The sequence below is a fragment of the Alligator sinensis genome, unplaced genomic scaffold, assembly GCF_000455745.1.
Source record: "Alligator sinensis unplaced genomic scaffold, ASM45574v1 scaffold1560_1, whole genome shotgun sequence".
Taxonomy (NCBI): Eukaryota; Metazoa; Chordata; order Crocodylia; family Alligatoridae; genus Alligator; species Alligator sinensis.
The window spans coordinates 20,480-42,425 of NW_005842757.1; the positions used below are offsets into that span (position 1 = coordinate 20,480).

The 21,946-nt window shown below is 44.4% G+C and overlaps 1 long non-coding RNA gene across 1 annotated transcript in view; it reads right to left on the reverse strand.

The window, feature by feature from the left end:
• Positions 1-9,960: 9,960 nt before the first annotated feature.
• Positions 9,961-21,946, reverse strand: part of LOC106722831 — a 29,588-nt gene continuing 17,602 nt past the window's right edge. The window contains exon 3 of the long non-coding RNA XR_001358848.2: positions 9,961-10,093. This is a non-coding gene — a long non-coding RNA (uncharacterized LOC106722831). The remainder of the gene's footprint in view (positions 10,094-21,946) is intronic.

Consider the following 21,946-nt stretch of genomic DNA (forward strand, 5'->3'; position numbering starts at 1 on the left):
ATAGGTGGGGCTAAGGTGAGTTTTTGGGTGACTATAACACCCCCAAAACCTATCCAGCACCACCTGTGCCACGGGTGAGGTCCACCCCACCCTCGGTAGTGGCAACGCCAGGAAGGGAAAGGATCTTTTTCCCTGCTGGAGCCCCAATACATCTTAATCCACCTCTGGTGACAGGCAGACATCAATCAACATGCCAATTCAGAATTACAAACCAGGGACTTGACGGCCCCCTGAGGCAGCAGGAGACACAAAGAGCTCCCCCAGGTACCTCTGTGTCCAGGGGATAGCATTCCCCTTGTGCCCACGAGCACAGTGCTCCTGACAGCCTTTATTTAGAAGTTATCCTAAGTAACGGTGCATGCCAACCTTATCAACGTGCTTCAAGATCTGGAGGTGCATGACACTCTATGTGCACCAAGTATGTTATAACATCCTCCCCTTCCTGCTGCTTGCCTCTCTCTGTACTTAATGTTGCATCAGAAGTTACTGAGCTTCGCCCAAGGTGCCTGGGGCTTACAGGATTAGCATTTGAAGTGTCTACAGCACTGGGATGGGACGCGATGAGTCATTTGGATCTTCACCAGACACCCTGCAGGATTTAGTGCATTAATACACTTGTGAAAACCCCTGGAGAGGGGGAAGTCGTTTGCAGCCTTGTGCCTTGCATAAGAATCTCATCCTCTCTGCTAGAGCAGATGCATTCAGTTTTACAATACCCTTTATATCCTAGTTCGGTTGCCAGACCTGGGATTCTGCATTCACACTTAATCTCCCCAGTGATATCCTGGGCGAGGCGGTGCTGACTGAACATCCCCATAAAGACGGAGCACAGAAGCACCAGCCACCTCCCTCTCCCCCTTGCCCACCTAAGGAAAGAGGCCCATTGGGAACAGGGGAGGTGGACATACCCCCTAGGAGATTCACCTTTTCATTGGGCCCCTCTATAAAATACCTTAAATACACCTTATGAACACCCTGCCAATGCCTATACTGCAGTCAGAAGATATACCCAGAATAATACATCACTGAAAGAAGTTCCAGCTGATCCTGATGGCTACACTGGCATCTTATGTACATCTGTTTGAGATGTCAGGGAACGGACAACTGCCAAAAGAAATATCAAATCCAGAAAAGTACCTCCGGTCACTCTGGTAACCTCCAGTTACAAGGACCAGCGAGATATTTAATAATCCATCCAGGGTCCTTGCACAATGCAAGCAACTGAAGGGCAGGATTAGCAAGTGCTCTGTGTCCCACTTATGAGATAGTATAGTGCGTGTGAAACAAAAACTTCTTTGCATAAACAGCACAATTAGACCGTGGGACTGCTTGATACATCAATTTGTTGAGACCCACACTTCCAAAGAGACTAAGAGAGTACGTACGTGTACATCCCTATCAAAACTATGAGGGACCATAGTTTATGTGGAAGCTCTCCTTGGGCTTGTTCAGCATGGGTGACCCTGCCAGGGGTGCGAGACCCCCGGCAACATCGCTCTGAGGATCATTGGGATGCACCAACTTCTCTGTCACTACAAGGTCTCAGTCCATGGAGAGACACGGTCTGCTTGCCAAGTGACAAGCACAAGGGAGGCTTGACTAGTGCTCCCAAACATTATAGAGTCATTAGAAAGTAGGGCTGGAAGGGACCTCACAAGCTTGTCTAGCTGAGCCTCCTGCTCAAAGCAGGATCATCCCCAACTAAATCATCCCTCAAAAACATCTGCCTAACCATCAACAATCCCATTCTCTTCCATCTACGAATTTAGGAATGAGTTAAGAAGTACTCTTGCAAAGAGGGCACTGATATTTCACGTGTTACTATGGGCTCAATGGCATCGTGTCCATCGCATGCCTGTAGGAAGGGCACTCCCAAAGTGCACACGTGGGTCACAACTGCATGGCCTAGCGCCATCCCGCAGCACGCGGCAGCGAGGCAGGACAAGCCTTCTCCACGCAGGCGGCCTCCGCGGACCAAGGTAATGCAGCTGCCTCTGCCCGAGTGGGGCCCGGCACCAGTAAGCTGTCCTGAGCTGCCAGAGAAGCCTTTATGGCCAGGCATGACAGAAAGCTTATTTAAATGTGTGAATAAAAACCATATCCCCTTTTCAAGGCATAATATAGTCACCTTCCAATTTACGTACTTGCAGAAGGACCCTTTTTTCCTAGATTTAACACCTATGCAAGGCCTATAAGCAATAACATCTTGTGGCAACGGTGCTTCATCTTAAAAGAGTCATGTCCTATGGACTGGCTTTTATCTCTCAAGTAATTGCCACTGTCTGCAAGGGATAGTTAAAATGCACTATTTATTAGCAGCTCTCTATTTTGTTCATACTTGGTCTGTAAATAACTCCATGCTATATTCCCAGGTCAATAATTCTGTTCCTGTTTTCTTGATCTTTCGCTGAATGCAGGGATCTACATTATCCATATTTCAAAGCTTTCTTATTTCCATAAAATTCAGTAGCTCTTTAATCAAACATTTTGAATAGTGCCTTGTTGTAAAGAAAAGTTCACGCAGAATTACCTATTACATCTACACTTGAATTAGAAGAGACCAGCATAATTGCCTAACACTATTACAAGGAGCATGTATTAAAGGAAATCGCAATGGTTTTATTTCTTTTATAACCTGTTGCTTAGAAACCATTGTTGATGAGTGGGTTTAAAAAAAAAAAGACAAAATTTTCTCTCCACACCACTATTGGAAATGGAAAGAATATCATTCATATGGCTTAGGGATCTAACCCAATGTCACCCAAGACCAGGGGAAGTCTTCCTTTGACTTTAGTGCACTTTGGGTTAGACGTGATGCCACATGAACTTTTTTCCCCTAGTTTCTTTACTTTTTGCACCAGTAGAAAACACAGTGTTTTTCATTTTCTTCCCTCCCTCTGCCTGTCTCCGGAGTGCTCTATACATTTTAATTTCCTCAGGAACAGAGAAGCAAAAATAAACTGTACTCTCAGCAATCCCCAAACCATTTGTTTTTAACTTACAAGTTTAGTGGTGCTGTCAGCTTGTTTTCTAGTTAGTTGATCTCTGTTTAATATGTAAAAAAAAAAAAAAAAAAAAATGCTATTGCTTATTATAGGCATTGGACAATTTGTTTTGTCTAACCTAATTTTAATCACATTTTAAGGCTGCTAATTTGTGTTTGGATGCCTTGACCATCACAGGACGAATGGAAGCTAACAAAGATGTGCTTGTACTTACGTTTCATCGGTACTATCTGAAACTATTCAGACATAAGGACAGGGATTAGATCTGTCGTGTATGCAACATTACTTACTGGTGATCATGGTCTCAAATCTACCTTACTGGTAAAAGTGACCCAAAAGTGGGGAAACAAAATGTTTTGCAATTAAATGTTTGTGTTTGAAGGAGCATCTCACTTTCAAGGCTTTCAAACCATTTCATATGAATTAAGCTTGCATGCCATGGTGAGATCACTAAGTATTATACCCATTTCACACCTAGGTAAATGGGTGCAGAAAGTTTACAGTAAGCAATTTTTTCCAGGGTCATTTAAAAAAACCCTAAGAAAACAACAGGATAGTTTAACAACAGATTATCTTTCTGTATTGGTTTAAAAGGAATGAGTTGCAATACAATACAAACATGCACAAGAAGAGAAAGGAATTGAACCAAGAACCAGTGTAGCAGTGTCTTCTGCAGAAAACAAATGTTCCCGGCAAAAATAAAGTCAAGAAGCGGGTATCATAACAGCCAATTCCTGCAAGGGTCAGAGGATCTTCCCTGGTAGATGACTGACTATCACCACCTCTGTCACCGGCAAGTTCAAGCTAATGATAATCCTTGACTTGGCTCATGCACAATCTGTATTGCAGCCAACAAGGCGCACAGACCTGCCAGGAACTACATGCAACCACTAAGCCCTGGGAGTAGATGCTCTCACACACACTACAATAAATTTGGCCTGATGTCAGAGACCATCTCCAGCATCCAAGTGCAATTCCAGTCACTTCCAGGAAGGCTCAGATTTGTGCAGACAATTTCCTTTCCTGAAAAGAGATGCAGTTTGCAACTGCCCTACCTCATGGGCAGCTATGTGCGAGGGCAACGTGCCATTGTTATCTGCCACGTACGTTCAGTTTGCCTGGTCTGATATGTTTCTCGGAGTTGCAAGGCAATAAAAAGGTTGGTATCCCAATATCATACCAAGATTGTTTCACTTTAAAAATCAAAAAAGCCTCTTTCTAGCCTAAAAGTGCATTTTCTGGGATTACAAATGAAGACTCCTACATTGTGAAGGGGAGCTGAGACATTAGAGAGCATTTTCATAGGAGTCACTGGGGTAGTTCAATGAATCATGAACTCCAGGAAGCATTTGTTAGTGCTAATCTGTCGTTCCAAATTAAAAGACTATTCCTCAGGTCCCTGCATGGCCCCTGGCACCATCTTGTACATGACTTCTAAATTATAGGACCTAGAGACCAAATCAAGGAGTTGGGGCATAAATGAACTGTTGCCTTCCAACCCTATTTGCAAAGTCCCATTGGGTAACACAGAAGTGCATGCAATACAGAACAATAGAGAGCCTGTGAACTAGCATTAGTTTTATGAGCATCTCCAACCAGAATGAGATCTCACAAAATAGTTATTCTCAGCCTGCAAGCCCTTCAGCAAAAGGAAAATTGTCTCTCGCACTGTGGCTCATGGATTTTAAGATGGAAAACACATCTCTGGACTGTAACCAGAGACTTGAGCAAAAACTTGAACGGAGAGTAAATTAATGTTTCCCTTCTCTACAAACTGCGGAAATGTATGCTCAGCTTTAATCAACCTGCATTGATAGCTATTGGATGAACACTCAGTGATATTTTGGGGAAAATACTGTGTGCAAACTGTCCGCTCAGGGAAACAACACCGACTGCTGTGCGTTGTCTCTGGGTTACTGCTCGCTCTACGGGTTAACACATTTGCCTAAAAGTCTTCACTTCTCACCAAATTCTGATCAGCTGCTTGGGAGAATGGCAGCAGGAGCTTACTCCTCTATTAGCATCTGAGGATGATCAGATATTTGCACAGAGGAGCATTATTTGGACAGCACTAGATCCCAAAGGAAGATGAAGGACCACCACCTGCTCCCCCAAGATGAAAGACAGAGCCTCCGACACTTCAATGGGAACAAAGCGAGACGGACGCTTTCTGGGTCGGACACAGGGCAGGTCTGCAACGCTGCGTCGTGCCCTGGCGTGGTCTCAGCTGCAATACTACATTCTCTTAAAGATCATTATTTCCTTACGATGAATCACAACATGCTGATTTCTATAAGTCTCTTTTCCAGGGATGCACTGCACACTCTTGTAAGAGGATTTTAGTAACCATGGCTGCAGATAATTTGCTTATGCAGCAGCAGGCGCTGATTGAGTGGCTAAGGTTAAGTCTAATTTCTTGTTTACTTTTCTTTAAGGAAAAAAAAAAATCATCTGGGGAGGAGGTTTGGGAAGAACCAGAAACCTTATTCCCAAGTTACTTATTGCTGCTGTCCTCACTTCCCTTGGCTCATCAGGGAGCATAGGAGGAGATGCAGTGGACAAGAAGGGCAGGTGAGGGGTGGGAGAAGGATTAACAGGGTGCAAGGGAGTAGGACGCACCGATTCTTCAATCAAGCGAGAGGAGACTCCTGCAGGCATCTGAGAGAGCTCCTGCATAGCCCAGGAGGACTTCCCCAAACCAATTCCTGTTTGATCAAAAACATCTCCTTTAGAAACGATGTAAAGGTCTCCACTGACAGAGTCTGCTGCAGCATTTAGCAAATTGTCCCAATAGTTATTTACCCTCACCATCAAAAAGCGGTGAGTTTTTCCTAGTTTTGGCCATGCACGACATCCATTTCCAGCAACTGGATCTTTTTGTACCCGTGTTCGCTAAATCTAAGAGCCATCATATCACATACCTGTTCTTCCTGAATCCCAGATGCCTGTAAATTTATAGAGTCTGAGCAGCATCCTGACACTGGCTGTCCACCGAAAACACCCCGTGGCTCAGGCTCCGATGCTGGTACTCTTTCCTGGGGATCGGAGGTTGCACAGCTCAGCTGTCTTGCACCATTTCAACACCAACATTGCTCCTCAGCTTCTCACAAGCACCCTTCAACAAGGAGTTTCACACAGGGGTTGTCTGTATTTTTGTTTCAGCCCTGGGGACTTCGTGGCTGGAGCTGATCAGCAATTTTCCGAAGAAAATCTCTCTCTGAATTGCCAGTTTCTTGGAACCTGGTGTTTGCAAAGTTGGATGGGACGGTTTTAACAAGGCTGAAGCTTAAGCCTGGGTCTTTCAAGGCGAAGCCGGGAGGAGAGTGCCCAGACCAGCTCTGCCATGGGGAAGGAGTCTGTCTCTTGTTACAGCTGTGACATTGCCCTGGTAAAGCATCTCGGTGTCCTCCCCACAAAGGTGCAGACACTCAGGGGCATTTGCACCCTAAATGCAAGACAAGATAAATGCTATGGTGAAAGATGCCCAAGGAGCATGGACAGCCAGCCAGTTCATCAAGTCAAACTGAATTCATAGGGGTGGAACAGATGGATGCCCAAAGTGTCACACTTCCAGACTTTACAGGTCATCCTTTCTCCTTCCCCTTGATACACGAAGTAGCTTGATCCATGAGAGAGTCTCACAGTAATGAATTATCCATCCTTTAACCCTTCCTGCAGGTCTTCTTGGAACCCTCTCTAGTTCATCCCTATGCTTGGTATCAACACCAGGATGGACACCAGTTTTGTCCAGTGCCAAATACAGAGCTCATTCAACCATCCCACTTCTGCTGGTTACAGATCCAGGATGTAGGCATGGCATGGACAGAGCCCATGGCCTGCTGCTGAGAAGTTAGCCTCACCCTCGCACGCCCGCTGTGTGCACCACGGAGCCCACAAGTCAAGCGGTGTCGCCAGTTTAGAGCAAGCATCATGCACGAGAGAGACGCGAGACCGGCCCTCTCTAGACAACGCTTGTACGCCTATACACTGCCTCACGTCTGGGATAAGGCAAAGCAGAAGCAGGTGGGTGCAGCGAGCAAGGGGTCAGCCTTAGAGAGCAGGCTGGGGAAAATCTGCAAAGGCTGTCAGTCATCCCAGCAAATGTTTACTACTTGGAAGTCGCCAAGCAATAAGCACTTCTGATAGGGATAAAAAGCTCCCATGGCTCTCTGCTCCACCTCCCACCCAACCACCATCCACACTGCACATCCCACCCCAGCTAGGCTAACACCGCAAAGAAGGAGCCCTGCTAGGGGGGACATTTTAAGGCCTGCTGGAGTGGAGCTCAGTTTCTGCAGGCTTCATACACCCGTAAGACTTCAAACTCTGCCCAGAGATTAAAAGGAAGATCAGGAAATATGCAAAGCAAAATATAAATATAATGTTTAACTACATAGAAGGTTAAAGGTCAGAGCTGGACTTCACTGAAACACTCTCAAACTTTGCTTCCTGCATTGTAGAAATAATGAATTAAAGTTTTAGCAGCATTAAGCTGCCATTTACATTCAGGTTCAGCAAACAATTCCATATATAAATGTAAGTGAAACCAATCACTTAACAAAATGGGATTCTTCCATGGGTCAATAGTCTCTAAACTAATTAAAATTATATATGATGTTCATTGTAAAACAAACCATGTCTTTGCCTGTCATGGTTCAAAGTGATGCTTTGAGCCAGCATCATCAGCAATTTATCCTTCTCCAACTTTTCCTTTCCTCTGCACCCAGGGAGCTCTGATGCCTTAGAATAAATGTCATTATAGCGATCAGCTTTACAACAGAATAGCACGAACCATAAATTTTTAATATGCTGCTGTCTGGAATTCAGAGGAAGGATGTGTTCAGGGAATCCTGGGGGTGGGGAAGAAAAGCTCAGAAATCTCATATTTGGGGTAAAGCAGAGTAAAGGTGGTGTTTACCGCTTTCAAGACTGTAATCTAAACGAGAAGGTACTTGGGAAAGAGCTGGCCGCTGCCTGGACGTGAAATTCGAAACGGGCTCTTGCTAAACAAAATGAAACGAGTCTGCTCAAGCACTAAGTCTGTCAAGCAAGGTTTTATTTTGCTTCTTTTCATTTCTGGAAGACGCCAGAGTACTTCATTTCCCTGAAAGCTTTATCAGCTTTAGAGAACAACATCATCAACAACGCGGCCCGATTGGTCGGAACAACTTAAAGAGCCAGATAAGGCAAAGGACGCCGTAAAAAAAAAGGTAACAAAAAGCAAATGAAGAATTGATATCTACTCCAATGATGTTTTCACAAAGCTACAATAAAAAGCTCCTTCGGCTATTACCAATGGCCATAATAGCTTACAGAAATGGTTTTATTTTGAGACATTGCCTAGCTAAATCAGCCAGCTTTGATCAGGCAGATGAAAAGTATTGATCCAGACCATGTCTGGGCCATGTTACCTGTATTTAAAGGGTTTTGTTTTTTTTATTTCTCAGTGCATGGCTTTGCAACACAGCACATTGATTGAGGAGCCAACAGATGCAGCATCAACCACTAAGCCCAAGATTTCGTTTTCAGCAAGAGGCAAGTTATCAGAGGGATTTGTCCCTGCACTCTCACCAGCTAGTACCAGGGGTGCCAGCTGTCCTTCAAAGGGCTGAGCTGGGGAGCATCTCAGCACAGCGTGGCACCGCTGCGCCCCAGACGCGGACACCGATACAGATACGATGGAGGCATCGCGGTGCAGCACTGGGCACAGGCACTCCCTGCACACACGCTCAGCGGTGACATTACAGCTATTTGGGGGTATAACAGGCACAGTGAATTTTGCTGGGCTGCTCTTTGGCATGGCCCTTGCACGGGGCAGACCTAAGTGTTGTTGGCTGTCATCTTTGCTACTGTCACCCCGATCCTCCAAGAGCTAGGTCCAAAGTGAACCGGAAAGGGGCACACAGAGAATATAGTTAAAGCCTGGGGGAGAGGCATAGTCCTAAATATGACCTGAAATTTGAGCCTAGGATTCCTGCTCTCAATCCATCTCTCATGTCTCCTTTCCTGTCTTTTCTCCCTTCTTTTTGACTTAAAAAAAGGAAAAGAGAGACAAAGGAAAAGGCCTGGGTGAGCCAGGTGAAGCTGTCCTTTGCAGGACTGCTCCAAGCCTCTGCACGAAGTGGAAGCTAAAAGCAATGCTCTCCGGCGATCCTGCACCTGGCTGAGCTGCCCAGTGGCTGGCAAGACCGACGGCCATCCCACTCAAGCATGGAAGTTGCAAGGATCAGCATCAGAAGCAGAAGCTGCCTTTTCTGCTCTTCTCTCATCCACATTGCTTTGTCTGCCGTAAAATGGAGTCAGATCTCAACAACCGACACCTCCAGCGTATCCTGACTTGTCCCCCAAAAGGACAGGCAGTATCATCAAGACTGTCTACAAAAAAATCCCCCATCACATGCGGGAGGGATTCCCTGCAGGAAATCTGCAGCTAACGGGTGGTGGATGAAGAGAAGTTAAAATTAAAGCCCGAGTTAATGTTCGGCATATCAACACTTTAACCATTTTTTGTCTCTCTTTAAAACCTTGCATCAAAGATGCAAAAGACTTAACGGCGATTATTTACCACAGGACTAAGCAACTCCTGCTTTGATCATCTGCTTGGTTGATCTTTTTTATTTTTGTACTTCTCTCGGGTTATCCTGAGTTTTGCCCGTCAGCTTTCTGAATGGATGCTGGTGCAGTGATGCAACAGGGAGCCAAATCATGTACTTGACTTGCAAGGCAGAGAGAGAGTATGGTTTGGATCCAATTTGGATAACCTGGTTCTCCCCAAAAGAGTTTATTAGTTTTATAGTAGTCTTCAGGACGGCAGGAAGGATGCTCCAGGGACTAGAGAGATCCAGGAAAAATTCCCCACCGCTGATTTCCTGGGTGACATCAGGCAAATCCTACTCTGCCTCAATTCTACGCCAGCAAAATGGGGATAAAGACACCGTCCTACCTTACTGGGTTGCTGAGGATGAACGTATGTAAGGCCGTGACTTGTGATGGTAGCCATAAGCAATGCCTTAGACAGACATGGGCATCGTGATCATCAGGTGCACAACTGGAGCAAGCACAGCCGAGCTTCGTAGACCTGGAACTACCTGCAATATATGAGCGACAAGAAGGGTGCCTTCTGCTCCATGGGTCGGGAACTGTAACAGGCTTTATGCTTGATCTTAAAGTGTAAAACAAATGCTTCCCCATCCGATCATCAGCCATGTCGAACACCCTCTAAAAGGAGAGCATAAAAGGCGTCATGTTCCACAGAAAGGTTTTCTAGTTTAATCACGCTGCAGATTTAGGAGGTAGACTGTTTAGCACCCTATTTAGCATTGTCATCCCTCTATTTTACTGGTGACAAACAGAAAGTTTCATGACATTGCCATTGCACAACAGCGAGTTGCTGGCGACATTGCCAAGGCAAAATTGTGTCAATGAGATCAGCAATAGCACTTTCATTTACAATCATTAACTAAAGGTGCAAACTGAGCAAAGTCAGGTTCTGACGACCTGCGTTTATCTGAATGAAATGTTATCCCTGCACCTCAGTACAAATTAAACTAATCAGAGGAATCATTACTGAAGGGCCTGAGGCTCTCCAGTAAACTGAACAGCAACAGCAATACAAGGCCAGATAATCAATGCAGGAGTGGTCTTATGCAAGGACATATTTTGTGCCTAAAATAGACAGCGCTCGCAGTTTTGCTCGTGTCAACATTAGCATACATCAGATTAGGATATTTGCAAAAAGCAAGTTAGTTTTATGTAAAATGATCAAACTTAGAGGCCCTGTTAAGAACCCCCATGAAGAGTGAGCCCACAATTTTAAACAGAGAAAAAGAGAGGGAGGGAAGTCTCCTATCTCTTTCCAATTCTACTTTTGCCAGAAGCAAGCAGATAGGGGAGGAAAAAATGAAAGGGAAACAACAGCTGCTGGGACTCGGAGCAAAAGCACTGCTGTTTGCTGTGCAGGTTATTATAAATATTGCATCAGCAACATTAGCAAGACCGCACAGAATTGCACCTGGCCGGGAACGTGCAAGCCGTGGGCATGAAATGGAGAGAGGAAGAGCAAAGCACTCCGGCTTCAGGATTGGTTTGCTCTGCCAGAGAGCCCCAAAACAAAGAGGGGGAAACTCTGCTTTTGTTCTCCCATCTTCAAAGCAGAAGACGGTTAGCACGCGTGCAGTGCCAAGGCTAGGAATGACTAATTTCTCTGGAAAAGAGCTTGAGAGATGAAAGGGATGAGAAGAGGTTTAAGTGGGACTGCAAAAATGGTGTCAGAGTGAGTCTCCTAACCCAGAATAGCAATGCAGCCGGAGCATGGGGAATAGCAAGCAGGTGGAGAGCACGGCAGGTCTACAAAACGTGCATGTCCTCCCAGCCCATGCAAAGTTAACCTCTGCTGTCTACCAGGGCTCTGATAAGGCCCGTATAATATGACTATTGCTTTGTTTAATTTTCTACCCTTGAGGCCTATTACAAGCACACACTTCCCGAGGAGGAGCTCTGGAATATAGCACCCGGCAGTGCCCGGCGTGGTCATTAGGGCTGTGCAAAATGTCCACGGCTGTTTCGTTTCAACAATATTTCGACTCATTTTGAGGTCGAAACAGCAAAATCGAAGTGAAACAAAAGCCGCCGAAATAGCCTGGAAACAAAACAAGGCTAGTCGAAACGTTTCGAAACGTTTCAACCATAGCGTTGAGGATGGGAAGTCGGTCCCCTGGCCCACCCTCCCCTCCCCCACACCAGTTCCTTTTCCCAGCCCCATGGTCTGGCAAAACGGTGAAAACAGCATCAAAACAGCCTCGCTGTTTCAATGAAGCAATGCAAGAGAGCTGAAAGGAGAAAGGAGGGCTGCCCTTCTCCAAACCCTGGCTCTTCCATCTGTGACTTGGTGGCTCCGCATTTTCTGGTATTCAGAGAAAAATTAGTCCTTACAGCCACAGAGAGCACTCTGCTGTCTACCAGGGCTCTGATAAGGCCCGTATAATATGACTATTGCTTTGTTTAATTTTCTACCCTTGAGGCCTATTACAAGCACACACTTCCCGAGGAGGAGCTCTGGAATATAGCACCCGGCAGTGCCCGGCGTGGTCATTAGGGCTGTGCAAAATGTCCACGGCTGTTTCGTTTCAACAATATTTCGACTCATTTTGAGGTCGAAACAGCAAAATCGAAGTGAAACAAAAGCCGCCGAAATAGCCTGGAAACAAAACAAGGCTAGTCGAAACGTTTCGAAACGTTTCAACCATAGCGTTGAGGATGGGAAGTCGGTCCCCTGGCCCACCCTCCCCTCCCCCACACCAGTTCCTTTTCCCAGCCCCATGGTCTGGCAAAACGGTGAAAACAGCATCAAAACAGCCTCGCTGTTTCAATGAAGCAATGCAAGAGAGCTGAAAGGAGAAAGGAGGGCTGCCCTTCTCCAAACCCTGGCTCTTCCATCTGTGACTTGGTGGCTCCGCATTTTCTGGTATTCAGAGAAAAATTAGTCCTTACAGCCACAGAGAGCAGCAGCGAGGCAGCAGGGCGAATCTCACATGGCCCCTGGGAAGAAGCAACCAAGCAAGGGAAGGCTGTTTCTTCCCATAACACCATTGGGCTGGGAGACCCCCAAACTGATTCACCAGCTTGGGAAAGGCAGTGTCAATGCTGCAGAACAGGGCTCACCTTCTTATTTTGCACCGAGCCCAAAGACCCCGAGTCCCAGGCACTGCCCAGGATCAGTATCAGTGACAGTCCTCACGCATCCTGGAGTCTGGGCCAGGAAATGGCTCTGAGGAGCACAAGTGCCTCAAAAACAACCAAGGAAAAATAGAATAGGTCTGTGGTGGGAAATCATGTGCAAACAGCTCAGGCACAACTCCATAACTCTGGGGTTTTGTTTGCTGCAGTGCCTTAGGATGAAAAGCAAAAGCTATCACCCCTCCTTGGCACAGGGAAAAAGAGATAATTAAATCACCGGACCCCAGACTAGCATCAGCAGAGCCCGGGAATTAAGAACACTTGACCTAGAGAAACCATCATTTCTATATCTGCTGCCAAGGGCTCCTGCACCTCATACAAGGCTGAATAACAGCGGACCTGTTTCTATCCAGACTTCACAGAAGCTTCTAGCTAATCTCTTAAATCTTGCGTGCAGCTTTCCCCTCTCTCAGTCCTCACCCCTTGCTGAGTAAAATAATTGAATGGCATCTTTGAGTGAATCTCTGAGGCTTTGTATGGAGCTAGATTTTTATTTTATTTTTAAGATGCCTCATTTTTTATAGGATGAAACAAAGGGGTAATGACTTTACGGGATTTGATTGAGGGTTTGTTTTTTTTCCTATATGGGGATAAGATTATTTTTCAAGACTTGTATCGATCATCAATATGACAATATTTTGTTCAGAATTGCATTGCCATCAAGGAAAGGCAGGCTGGCGGGGACCTCACAGGGTGAGCTAGACCAACCCCCTGCTCGAGGCATGACCGTCCCCGACTAAACCACGGCAGCAAAGTTTCTGTACAACCTGCTCTTGAACATTTCCAAGGAGAGAGCTTCCACGCATTTCTCTAGGCAGCCTGCTCCAATGCTCAACTACCCTCATACTCAGAAGGACCCTGCTAATCTCCAACCTAAAATTTCCTCTCCTACCTCTTGAGGCCATTGCTCCTAGTCCTATCCTCTATAGCCTCAAATAATAGCTCATCTTCATGCTCTCTCTAATTGCTTTTCATGTATTTGAAAGGTGTTATGAAATCCCCCCTCAGACTTTTCTTCTCCAGACTAAGTAACTCTAGTTCTTTCAGCATTTCCTTGCAAGTCTCATCTCCCAGGCCCCAACCTCTATGCTGGACTCTTCCCAATCTGTCCACATGCTTCTTGCAGTGTGGGGCCCAAAACCAGACACCGTACTCCTGTTGAGGCCTCACCAGTGCCAAATACAGTGGAGGAAACACCCACCTTGATCTGTAAGAGACACTCCTGTTAATATGTCCCAGGATGCTGTTGGTGTTTTTTGCAACAAGAGCAAAGTGTTGGGTCATAGTCTGCTTATGGTCTACTGCAACCCCTAGTTTCCTCTCTGCAGTCCTGCAACCCAGATGGTTGTTCCCCAGTCTGTATTTTTGTATATACTTATTCCAGCCCAAGTGCACATATTTGCACCTGAGTGAAATCCATCTGGTTTACTGTGAACCATTTGTCCAGTCCATCCATTTCATTCTGGATCCTAGTCCTACCATCCACGGTGTCTACAAGTCTACCCAACTTGGTATCATCTGCAAATTTGCTAAGTACGCATTCAATCCCATCATCCAAATCTTTAAGGAACATGTTGAACAATACTGGACCCAGGACAGACCTGTGGAGAACTCAACGTGAAACCTCCTTCTACGTAGACATTGAGCCATTGAGGACTACTCATTGAGCTTGATGATGAAACCAGTTATGTATCCACCTTATAGCACTTTCATCAAGTCTGCTATGATATTGTGCATAGAGTAGAGGAATAATCATAAAAAAATCTATTCACTAAAGTTTTGAAACCAATGGGCAGTTTATTTTAAAATCATGATACTCCAACATCTGTTAAAATCCTTATTAAAATACTAATAATATTTGTTAAACATGTGATCTTCCAAGTGGAGTCAATCTTACTTTCCATCCTGTTCCCAGGGTGGGAATTCACTTACAGAGACCATTTTGTATATGGACCATTTTGTACGATTAATTGTTGCTTATCTGGAAGAATGAGCGCCATCTTTGTCTTCCCTAAATTGGGGACAGTGTTGGACAAGCATGGGTTTCTACAAGATAACTCCGTTCTTCATGTCTTTATGAGCTCATTAGCAATCTGGCTTACAACCTACAAATCTTGGCAGCCTTTTTTATCACGACCTAGTCATGGAAAGGTCCATGTCAAGCCTGGCTCAAAAACATGACTTTCAACTATGCTGTTGGTGAAAGGTATGCCCTTTATCTTATAATGACTATGGGCTTTCCTGATCTTAAGTTGTCCTTATTACAGTTCCCTTCTCACTGCATCACCAGCCAGGTGGATCCAAGCAATTGCAGCTAGTTCAGACTGCAGCAGCATAATTGTTTTGGGGTTCGAAATAGCATGGCGCTCGGCTTGCTTAGTAAAGCTCTGATTGGGACTGGCTCTGCTTGTATTTATATTCCTGATCGTCTTCCTGATGGATTTCCATACAACCAAGTGCACAATGGTACCTCCATTATTCCTGAACTCGGCAGTCCCCAGGGTAGAAATCTCTTCCCAATAAAATCTGGCTTACTACACCTCCGCTACTTAAAAAAAATAAATAAATAAAATCCCCAAACTCTTATTTTTCAGAGGCGTTTTGAAATTACTACCGCTGCTGGTGCTTTATTGTTTGTTGTTATTGTTTCTGTTTACCCATCTGTTTGTAATTTTGTGAAGGTTGAGGTAGTTTTAGTTAATGAGAAATTGTTTTTATGATTATTGTTCAGCTCCCAGAGTGCTTTTGTGGGGGAGGAGGGTCCTTTCAAATAATTATTGTCTGAACCCTGTGTGGAGTCTACAAAGACCTGTGCCTGTGAAGTCAATGAGACTACTCAACTGCACAAATGTATTCATCAATGCATAAATCTTTGCAAGATCTGGGCCTAATTCATTACCTTGAAATGTATGTTGTATTAATCTGTGGTGGAAACGTGAGGATCCATATATAAATACACCATGTTTACCATTTTATCTGAAAAGTACCCAAAGTTTCATTTAAAAAGCCATGTCTGTAGAATGATATGGCATCCTGCTAAAAAATGTGTTTGTCTTTTCTCAATAAAATTGCTTTGCAGAAAGGAGGAGAAGCACAAAAAAGCAGCTAAACTTCATTCTTTTCCCCTTGGTTTTCTATAACAGAGGATAGAACAACTTTTCCTTAAAGTCCACAAGTAAAAAAAAAAAAGTAATCACTCCAGGGGAGTGAAGACATTAATGAGCTTCAGCCCAGAACGGATAGATAGAGCTGAGTTACAAAGCCAGGGAAAAAAGGACTCTCTAATGGTAGCACTGGCAGAAGCTTACAGTACTTACAGAAGAGACAGTGGGAGCTTCTACAATTTTAAAAAATGAAGGCTAATAAATGCAAGTGGTAAAAAAGTCTTTACGTGGTTTTACATTTTGCTTTTTGAAAGGAAGACTAGCAAGTGAAGATTAAATGGAGATCGGAACAATAATGTCACAGGAACTCCACAGTGAGGAAATTAAGGATAGAGCATTTCTGAGAAGAAGGCACATTACTGCATTTCAAACATCTAATTTTTCCCCACTGGTGTGGGAGATATAATGACGGGTCCCACTTGTGCTGCTTAAATGCTTTCCATTTTTATTTTATTTTTTATATACCTTATTTTCTCTCTCTTTTTTAGGAATAATGATATATTACAGGATGTCGTTCTGTCAGTCAATGAAGCAACAAAGAAAGTAAGAATAACAAAACTTTGCATGTTATTCCTCCTTAAAAGCAATATTTATTAACACTGCTGCTATATTATTTTGCTCTAATAATAGTTTATGGCTTCCTTTCCTTGTCTTTCTGCTGGGTTAAATTGATAGCAGACTTCCCGAGCACTGATCTGCACTACTGAAAAGCCACCCTTTGAGAGAGCTGTCACGAGGCAGAGAAACAGGCCTTCCCGAGATCTCGACATCTCTCTGTGACAATCATTACATGCATCGGGAGACAGTGCTTGGATCGCTTGGAGAATTAGAGCTGTATCCTAGTGGAACTGTTAGAAGGGAATAAACAAATTAGTCTTTCTTGCCGGGTGACAGCGAGACAGCTGAACACGTGTAGTACAGGACGAGGGAGCCCAGCGCTCAGAAAGCTGGAACGCTTGCACAGACTAGGTTTATTACTGTGAGATCGTCAGAAATCTCGTAAGAAAAATTTGGGACATCCAGGAGCAGATTTGCAACACAGCTGTGAATGCGACTAGCTCAGGGACCCATCCCGTGATCCCACCTACTCGAGACGCTCTCTGGACCAGTCCTGAACTTCGGGGCAGAAGGGAAAAAACATGTAGATGGGATCTGTGCCACCCAGAAGAGGAGCAAAGGCAGCTCATATTAGGTTAAAGTCTACTCTCGTGCTTCCGCTGGTGCCAACCTGCTTGCATTTAATTAGGCAGACAAGGCTCTTTGGGTAGATGCAAAAGTCGGTCTAATAAAAGATATCCCATCTACCCAAAGAACCTTGTCTGCCTACGTCTTTAGACCAACATGGCTACAACCAACAACCCTACTGCATGTAATTAGCCTTTTATATCCCATGGGGACCAGATTGTGGCTTCCTCCCTCCCCTTTAAGTTGCCCTGATTAGGAAGATTGGTCCCCGGTGAAGTCAGTCAGCACGAGACACACTCAGAAACTGTATACGAGGTATAACTGATCCAGGAAAAAGAGCACGTTTTCAAACAGAGGAGGAGCAGTTTAGCTCCAGCCAGGGCCCGGCCCTAACGGCGGAAAGGCTGAATCGTTCTCCAGCCGCTCCAGCAACCCAGAGAGAAGGAGGCTGCCTGTGCTAGGGCCGGTTTCACCCCGCTACCCCTCACACCCTCCATGCATCACTCTTATTCCTGTAAGAAAACGCCGAGGCAGATGGCTACATCAGAAGCTCAAACGAAGCAGGGCCTCCATGTCCTGATGACCTGAAATTTTCCCTGGGAACTATTATAAAAGCCATGGCTAGTTTTCTGTCAAAAAGAAATGAGAAACACCTGCCCTCATCCTGGAAGCAAGGCCAAGAACTCAGGAGTAAGTAAAGTCAGTAAGCATGATAGACAGCTCCTCCGCACTTTTAGTCAGCCTTGATTTCCTGGCAATCTTTGGATAATTAACCTAAGGATGTTTAACTCAATAATACCCTGCCTCATTATAAAGACAAGTAGCTGCAAGCCTTTTTATATAGAAGTCATAAAACTCCAAATTTCCACTTTGAGAGGGTTTCAGCACCAGAACTGTTTGAAAACCAGAGGGGGGAATCACAAAGATTTGGTCCTGCACGTTTCCGATAGAAATGATTCATTTATGTCCTTTCCTACCTGAAAAGGCTTGAGGCCTTTATTCTCCACTTTGTTATTAAGGGGAAAATAATCCAGTGAAAATAGTTTTGGTTTTTAAAGCTTATTTTTCCCCTTTGTGAAGTTTTTTGTTGTGTTCAACCACCTTTTGACAGTCAGGCTCAATACCACTGAAAAATCTCGCCACTTTGGCTGGACTAAGAGCTGTCAGGTGTTTACTAGAATACAAAATGATGTGATCAAGATACAGGAGAAACCAGGAAGAGTATTAAGGCCGCTTGCTTTTGCTCTGATGTTGCAATCCCTCTCTCCTCTGAATGCTTCAGTCATTTTTTTTTTTATTACTGCACTAAAGAGTAGATGGAAAGTCACGTAACTGCTGCTTCAGTAATATGGAATTTCATTCCTCCCAGCGATGCTTACAGAAAAGAACAGGGATTTTTCTTTTTTTGTTTTTTTTACTTCGGATATTATACCCTTTGGAGCTGCACTAAGGGTAATCTCAGCAGGAAAAGTAAAGGTCAGATGTCTGATATTAAAGTGATGTCTTTTGTGCGTGTGGATAATTTGGTAGTAGGAATTCCAGGGGTTTCTTGTTTCTGACATGCTACATTGCAACAGCAACCATCAGCATATCTTCTCCCAGGGGCTCACCTCTCTGGAAGCTGCCAGGGGACATTGCCAGAGACTGTATGGGAATGTCCCATGCAAGTCCACCTTCAGTAAATGCATGCCCCATGTGCGCTTATGTGGTTTTCCTGTCCCCCAAACCCAGATAGGCAGAGAAAATTGCTCTGAGCCATTAACACTTCTAACGACTTACATCCAATTCAACAGCTTTATCCCCTGATCCTTTGTTGCAGCAAACCTAAGCCCAACACAGCTCACAAAGGGAAACGGGGCAAAAGATGGGTTGGATTAGTGCCACAGGAGCTACCACAGCCCTTCTGCATCCTGTGAAGAGGATGTTATACTAGAAAACTTATCTTGAACCAGTACGAACAACCTTCCACGAGACCAGGTTGCCCTACCATGCAATGTGACGTTAGCACATTGGGCTGGTATCTACTTGTCACGATGAGCTCATGGATATGAGCCAAGAGGAGCAGAGCTCAAAGGGCAGATGGGAGAGGGGGAAAAAGAAATAACAGGTTTCACGGAAATCTGTTATATAACAGTCCATGTCCATGCGAGAGATTTGATAGTTTGGGGCCAAGGTCCCTTCATTCACTCACGTCCTTCCCAAGCAATATTTAACAAGATCTCACCGCAGTAACGTTGAAATTCCACCAGTTTCACACACCAAATACAAACTGAGGTTTTTAAACCTAGGGTGCAAAGATAGGATTTGATTTCAATATTTCAGCTTATCAGAAGAAACCCTTTGTACATTAATGCAGGGGTTTGGGTTGTAGCTGTGTTGGTCTAAGGACATAGGCAGACAAGGTTCCTTGGGTGAATTTGATATCTTTTATTAGACCAACTCAAATGATTGGAGAATAGTTATTAAGCAAGCTTTTGGGTTCAAAAACCCTTTGTCAGTCTAAGGAAGCTTCAGCAGTTGGTGTGTGCTCTTCCTGGATGGACACGTACATTAATGGCAGGCACCATGCATGGGCAATACTGCACAAGTCAGCAGATAAATCCCTTTTCCTATCTGGTGCAGCGTATTAACATGACACATAGAACAACAATGCCACGTGTTTTAACATGATGCCAGGTCCACAGCAATGCTGCCCTACATTTACCATAGGAAAAGTGTCCACGCCCACATTTTACCCTTCCAGTTTAAAACAATATTTTGGTTCAGTATGCAGGCTTAAATTGCATTTCTGCACATTCCATGGAGAGACCTAAACACTTCTTACTTATTAACAGAACAGATCATCCTAGTTTTACTCATCCAAAAATACACAGAGACAGCTCTCACATAATCTGAAGTATGCTTCCCTAGACTTGTGATCCCTTTATAGTTGACAAATGGTGCAGAAATAATAATAGCAGTTTTGTAACACTGATCACAATGGATTTGCCTAGCATTAGGATGCAAATCCTGGGCAGCCAGAGGTAAAATACCATGTTGATAGGTCTATGAATCCCTTTCCAGACTTCCCCTTTGGGAAAATAGGCATTGTAAAGATGTTCACCACTAATTTTTACCACTTAAACAGCAACACATTTCATGTACCCAATGGGAGCCCTCTTTCTCTTTCCCCATCCAGAGATATACTGATAATTTCTCTGCTTTGAATGATGTCCTTAATAAGTATGAACAACAATGGTAGCTCACACTGCTGTTAAATGGATGACAGATAGTACTATAACCGCCGCAGAATGTAGCTTATTCTACAAATAATTTATATTACTAAGCATGGTGATAAGACACTTAATAGTAATAAAAATTATCAGGCTCACTATGCAGTGCTAAGCCATTAATCTGATAAGTCCATCAAGACAGAATCTCTGAGACAGCTTTTATACCTCTCTCACTAATGCCAAAAAGTTGTGGGGCGTGGGTCATTAAATCAGGCGAATGAATAAAACAAATGCTTCATGGGAGAAGTGAAGACACCTTGATTGTTCTGTTCTTGACTATATACTGTTCTCAATCAAAGTTCAACACACACACATATAGGGACCTACTTACTTTGTGTTTTCACGGATTTCATGGAAACCATGAAATGTGGGAAGTCGGCTGGAGGGGGTGGGCAGCACAACGGGCAGCAGACAAGATGGTGGCTGCTCACTTGTCCCTCCTCCCCCTGCCAGAGCCTCTCCACTAATCAGCGCCGGGAAGCAGGGCCCCATATAGGGCAGGTAGCAATTAAGATGGCTGCCATCCCCTCCCTGGAGCCTCTCCACCAATCAGCACCAAGGGGCAGGGCTGCTATTAAATGACTTTAGAACTTTACTCTGTGATCAACCTGCAAAAAAAAGGTAAGCCTCCCCCCCCGGCGATTTAGGTTAGACCCTACATATATATCTTACTCATTAAACTCACTCAATGACCTAGTCGATCCGTCTTGCAATTAATATTCTGGGTAAAGAATGATGCTTTGGGATCTAGTGCCCTCAATGGGTGTTTTGTGACCCCCTGGTTGTCATTTTTTTGTTCATTTATAGATTGGATCCATAAAAAATGGTGCCCAATTGTTGGCATCAACTCCTCTAACACTATCATGAGCCAAAAGATGAGAGGGTATGGATGTAATGGGATGTGGGGAGGAGTGTGATGTACTGGCCTCATCAGTGTTCATCAGCCCTGTTGTTATCGGAAAGGGGATCCAATGCACCTGTCTTTGTATAGTGATCTTTGCTCAAACAGTATTCAATTTAAAAAATATAAGTGACATAGGGTCATAGGCTCTGGAGAGCATTTTTCCCCTGAGATTTAGAAAGAGATAGTTGGTCAACAAGACAGATAAAGAGCTTCAGAGAAGGAGGGATGGGAAGTCAAGGGAGCTGGAAGGAGAGGTTGGTGTTGCACACACTTTGGATGCAGGGATTGATAAATCAGAGCCTAACAAATATGTAAAAGTCAACATTAGTGGGAAGAGAGCCGTTTTCAGGACCGTTCTTCTCTGATTATCCCAGACTAATATCTGTCGTTCGCTGAAAAGTTTCCCAGGATAAACTTTCCACAACTTCTCCAGGTAATCTGTTCTAGAGCCTAACCAACTGCAGAGTCAGCAAGTTACTCCTAATCTCCCTAAATCTTCCTATCAACCTAAATCTCCCCTGCTACAATATATATCCACTATGTCAAGAGAAGACAACTGATCACCATACTCTTTGTGTATTTGCAAGCTGATATCAAACAATCCCATTTCTTCCAAACTTAGCCACTACATCAGGCTTCCTAAACCTCTAACCATTTTTGCTGCTCTCCACTGCACTCTTT